This window comes from Oryx dammah, unplaced genomic scaffold, assembly GCF_014754425.2.
Source record: "Oryx dammah isolate SB20612 unplaced genomic scaffold, SCBI_Odam_1.1 HiC_scaffold_9, whole genome shotgun sequence".
In the NCBI taxonomy this organism is placed as follows: Eukaryota; Metazoa; Chordata; class Mammalia; order Artiodactyla; family Bovidae; genus Oryx; species Oryx dammah.
This window is the reverse complement of record NW_024070193.1, coordinates 25,747,590-25,753,342: the sequence shown is the minus strand read 5'-3', so window position 1 is coordinate 25,753,342 and position 5,753 is coordinate 25,747,590. Positions and strand designations below refer to the sequence as shown.

The window sequence follows — 5,753 nt, the reverse complement described above, 5'->3', positions numbered from 1 at the left end:
TAGAAAGCCCAGAGATATATCCACGCACCTATGGGCACCTTATCTTTGACAGAGGAGGCAAGAATATACAATGGAGAAAAGACAATCTCGTTAACCAGTGGTGCTGGGAAAACTGGTCAACCACTTGTAAAAGAATGAAACTAGAACACTTTCTAACTCCATACACAAAAATAAACTCAAAATGGATTAAAGATCTAAATGTAAGACCAGAAACTATAAAACTCCTAGAGGAAAATATAGGCAAAACATTCTCCAACATAAATCACAGCAGGATCCTCTATGACCCACCTCCCAGAGTAATGGAAATAAAAGCAAAAATTAAAAAATGTGACCTAATTAAACTTAAAAGCTTTTGCACAACGAAGGAAACTATAAGCAAGGTGAAAAGACAGACTTCAGAATGGGAGAAAATAATAGCAAATGAAGCAGCTGACAAAGAATTAATCTCAAAAATATACAAGCAACTCCTGCATCTCAGTTCCAGAAAAACAAATGACCCAAACAAAAAATGGGCCAATGAACTAAACAGACATTTCTCCAAAGAAGACATACAGATGGTTAAAAAACATATGAAATGATGCTCAACATCACTCATTATCAGAGAAATGCAAATCAAGACCACAGTGAGGTACCATCTCACACCAGTCAGAATGGCTGCTATCCAAAGGTCTACAAGCAATAAATGCTGAAAAGGGTGTGGAGAAAAAGGAACCTTCTTACACTGTTGTTGGGAATGCAAACTTGTACAGCCACTATGGAGATTCCTTTAAAAAATGGAAATGTAACTGCCATATGACCCAGCAATCCCACTGCTGGGCATACACACCGAGGAAAGCAAAACTGAAAAATACACGTGTACCCTAGTGTTCATTGCAGCACTGTTTATAATAGCCAGGACATGGAAGCAACCTAGATATCCATCGGCAGATGAATGGATAAGAAAGCTGTGGTACATACATATACACGATGAAATATTACTCAGCTATTAAAAAGAATACATTTGAATCAGTTCTAATGAGGTGGATGAAACTGGAGCCTATTATACAGAGTGAAGTAAGCCAGAAAGAAAAACACCAATACAGTATATTAACACGTATATATGGAATTTAGAAAGATGGTAATGATGACACTATATGCAAGACTGCAGAAGAGACACAGATATAAAGAACAGACTTTTGGACTCTGTGGGAGAATGTGAAGGTGGGATGATTTGAGACAATAGCATTGAAACATGTATATTATAATATGGGAAATGGTTTGCCAGTCCAGGTTTGATGCATGAGACAGTGTGCTCAGAGCTGATGTACTGGGATGTAGAGGGATGGGATGGGGAGGGTAGTGGGAGGGAGGGTCAGGATGGGGAACACATGTACACCCATGGCTGATTCATGTGAATGTATGGCAAAAACCACCACAATATTGTAATTAGCCTCCAATTAAAATAAATTTTAAAAAAACAGCCAATATACCCACTATTTAAAAACTTCTGTTGAAACATTTAGTGTTTCCTGCTTGCAGTTTATTGTGTATTTTATTACTTGTAATTCACATATATATTTAACTTTTATTCTGTTTTTTTCCCTCTTTACATTAATTGTAAGTGGTTTTTTTTTTTTTTTTCATTTTGCTTCCTGGTCTTTATAATTACCATTGATGCTAACTACTTATTTTCCAGAAGTAGATATACCACATCTTACTTTACATTTCCTCTATTTGCCATTCAATTTGTATTCATTTCTTTGCTATAATGTGAGTGAATCAAAAAACAGCTTTGTATATGTACTTTTTCTTATATTAGGAGTTATTTCATCCACCAGTTGGTAAAAAGAAAGTGTTAACACTGTGTCAAATACTATGAAACATTTTCTAATGTTGGTGAATTTTGCCAAATTTCCTTCCATAGGAGTTTCTCTGTCATTTTGTTAAGTATTGTGTAGCCAAGTATTAATCGCTCTCTCTCTCCACTGCCACTAACATTATGTCCACAGGATTTTCTGCAAACCCCAAATGTGCAAATTTACCCTAAGCCTTTGAGAAATTGGCCATGTGCCATTACGAGGATGAGAGCAAGCATGAAATTGGTTATAAACAGGTGCATTGCACAATTGATTATCCAAGCCTCTGTCTCTTCTATAATTAATCATAGGTTCTTTACAAGAGTCATGTTGCAGAGAAACTCACCATTTACAGAGCCAGGAAGGCACCTGGTATCAGGACAGAGGGTAAAGATGAGCAGAGGCAAAGAAAACAGAATGTCATTTCAGAGCAAGTCTGTTCCTGTGGGCCTAGGGACTTCACATCATGGAAGTACCCTGAACTGCTTCCTGTCTGAGAATCATCAGACTACACACCTAGTCTTTTAGGGGGCTCTGTAATTGCTGAGGGAACCAGTTTCCTGGGCCAGGTCCATTAGATGTTGTAAGTAAATTTTGGGAAATGGCCATGCAACCCTCACCAAGGGTTTTCTATAGGATACTTTCATAAAAGTAGAGTTTGGTTATTGGCCCAAGGATTCCACCTAGCCATAGCCATGCATGTTATATGGGAGCCCACGGACTTCTTTCAGGCTAAGAAAGAAGGTGATTTTCTTACGATGCGGAACTGAGTCTAAGACCCAGTTCTAGGTGGTCCACCAGAAACAAATGGTGATGTTGAATTGAACAGCTGGCATCTTTTGCAACATGAACTCTCAAGGAGACAAGCTTAAAGCAAATCACCAGCTGGCATAGCATTCTAATTTCTGACAGATGTATTAATCACAAGTTTTTATTTCCACAAGTTTTTAGGCCTGCACCCTCACCTCACTCCTGCATCCATAATTTATGTGCTTAATTCATAGTTCACATTAGTGAAATATACAGGGTGGATGTAGAATTTAGAATTGGAATTTCTCAGTCTTTAAACTCATTACATTCTCATGTGTTTTTCATATTCAGTCCAGAAAATGTCTGTATTTCTACCATTAATATGTCACTCTTTCCTTTTCCTCAGAGTTTGAAAGATCTGTGCCCCATATTTTTCTTAGCATTACAGCTTTTTTGTAATTGATCCATTAATTCCCATTGTTTATGAAGTGTCTTGTCCATCATTCCTCATGTTTTCAGAATCCACATTAAATCTACACCTTTGTGTATATTTGAATTTCTTCAACAGTCCTTTTCTATAGCTTTTTTCTTTTTCACTTTGAACTTTTTCATATCTATGTTTCATATCTGCCAACATAGAGTTCTTTTCAAACTCTAATATTATAGTAGTAATCACTATAGTAATATTTTAAAGACACCTCAACTTATATTTTATTCATTTATTGCCCTTTTTTATCATGTACTTTCTTTGTTCCCTGCATGTTGCTGAGCACTGAGGAGCCAGTGGTGAACAAAAAGTAATTGTCTCCCTGTTTTCATGAAATTAATTGTCTTGTAGAGGTGCCAGATAAGTAGATAAGACTTAAGATTTTTTAAAAATTGTAACTACCATAAATATTCTGAAGAATAGGTAAAGGATGCTGGGAGGGTGTATGAAAGGAGGATATAATCTGGTTTGAAAAGTCAGGGAAGTGAGTTTGAGAAAGTGACACTGAGCTGAGACAGAAAGGATAAATAGGGGTTACTTTTGTGAGTGAGGGAGGGGAGGGAGATAAGAATGTTCCAGACAGAGGGAAGAGTGTGTGCAAATCTTATCATGGGAGCAGAGAGTGTCCATGACTCTGAACAAAGGCCACTGTGACTGAAATACTTGAGGAGGGGGAGTGTGATAAGAGGTAAAGTTGGTGAAGAAAGCAGTGGCCATATTAATATTTGTCTTCATCCTGGGAGCAGTTACATTAATTTCAGTTATCACTGTCTTAGAGCAGCAAATGTTGATCATTTATAACCATTAGAATCATTATCTTTGTTATCCATTGTGCAATATCCAACAAGTCTGAATTCAAATACCTGTGTGGCCTAGTGAAGTTACTGGTGCTATTCTTGCTGTTGGCATGTGATCTTTCTTGCCCTTGATTTTGAAAGTATTATTTTAAAGTACCCAATAATGCTTTCTGATTCTATATTTTCTCTACCTAATCCTCTGTCCTAGTGGTGCCTGGCACAGTGCATCATGCTTAGCCAGTGATCAGTAGATGCTTGCAGGGTGGTGAGAGAGAAAGAATGAGCTTGAGGTTGCCAGAGGCCTTCTAGAATGCAAAATGCAAAGGCCTCTCAAGAAGTCATTGAGAGAGCCATGTGCTAGTATCTCACAAATTTCTTTCTTTCTTTAAAAAAAAACAACAAAACACTTTTATTTAGAAAAGCTGAAATGATTGTATGCCAATTTGAGCAGCGAGATTGTTTAAGAAAAGACCTTTTTTTTTTCTTTTTTTGACTGCACCTCAAGGCTTGTGGAATTCTAGTTCCCTGACTAGGGATCAAACTCAGGCCTCAGCAGTGAAAGTGCAGAGTCCTAATGACCGGCCCACCAAGAGTTCCCAAGAAAATTCAATTTTTTATGTACTCCAAGAGTTGGAGTCCACTGGGTATGCTTTGTTCTTTCTTCAGTCCTGGAGGAAAACAACAACTGATTTTTCAAATAGTAATTTGTTCCTCTCTTTGCCATGTTTAAAATTCTTATGATTCCCAGACAGTTCCTTCTGGAAAAAGCTTTCCTCTTCTACCCTGGCCAGCCCCAGTGGGTTCACCTTTACATGCTCTGGGACTCTGACAGGAGGTAAGATGCATGAATGTTTCTTCACTGGGAACAAATTCGTGATGCAAGAAAAGAGAAAGAGAGTGGATCTATGAACACTGTTTCAAATTGAAGCATATTTCCCTCTAAATTATTACTTCTTCAGTTGACTTCTGCTTTCTAAAATGATTCCCCTCTTTTCAAACCCACTATGTTGCCATTATCTGGGTTGGGTGTTGACCGATGTAATCAGAATTGACAGTACACCAACCTGATTTGAACATACCTCCTGTCATAGGAATGTGAAACTGAAACATCAAACAGCATTGTGATAGATCATTCACTCCTGTGTTGGAGATAATTGTTTCCTCAGAGTAGTAGAAGGCTTTATAATAACTTGGCTAAAACCCAAGAAGCTCGTTAGGTTCATTTCAGATCTGCAGAGCTTCACAGAACGGTTTCAGTATACAGGATACTGTCATATGTGACAAGCTGACAGGTACCATTCCAGTCCTCACAAATCCCATGAGCAAATGTATGTATCATTCAAAGTAGATCTGGTATTTACTATAGTAATTAAACACATGGAAAGCTTTGGGAATGAATGTGAAAGAACTCTGTAGAGAAGGTTAACAGTTGGTGTCTTATGTTTTGACCTAATTTGTTTAAGCAAGTACATCTGTTGGGGGCCAAGTCCTGTGCTGGGTGCTGGAAATAGGAAGATGGGAAATTTCTTGCCTTTGAGAAGCTCACAGGCTAGTGATGAAGACATAAATAGATCACTGTCATGAAATGTGGCAACTGTAGCATTAGAAGTATGTGTGTAATTGTAAAGAAGAACAAAGGAGGAGGACTGGAGCCTAGAGTAGAGCTTAGGTCATTTCTCAATATAGTTATTAGGAACTGGATCCTAAACAATGAATGGATAAGGGACAGGACAGGTCTCAATAAGGACACCGAGAGCAGTGGGAAGTGAGTGTGTAAAGACACAAAGGAGTAGAAAGTGTCTTGTTTGAGGAATGACTAGTCATTCTGCTTTCCAGAACTACCCTCTTCCAGCAGGAGGAAATGCTAAAACAAGTTGTTTGTAG

The 5,753-nt window shown here is 38.0% G+C and overlaps 1 non-coding gene across 1 annotated transcript; it reads right to left on the bottom strand.

Moving 5' to 3' along the window:
- Nucleotides 1-4,610: 4,610 nt before the first annotated feature.
- LOC120868514 lies at nt 4,611-4,734 on the bottom strand. Its single transcript, XR_005722255.1, has one exon. It is a non-coding gene; the product is annotated as a small nucleolar RNA SNORD22 (small nucleolar RNA).
- Nucleotides 4,735-5,753: the final 1,019 nt, after the last annotated feature.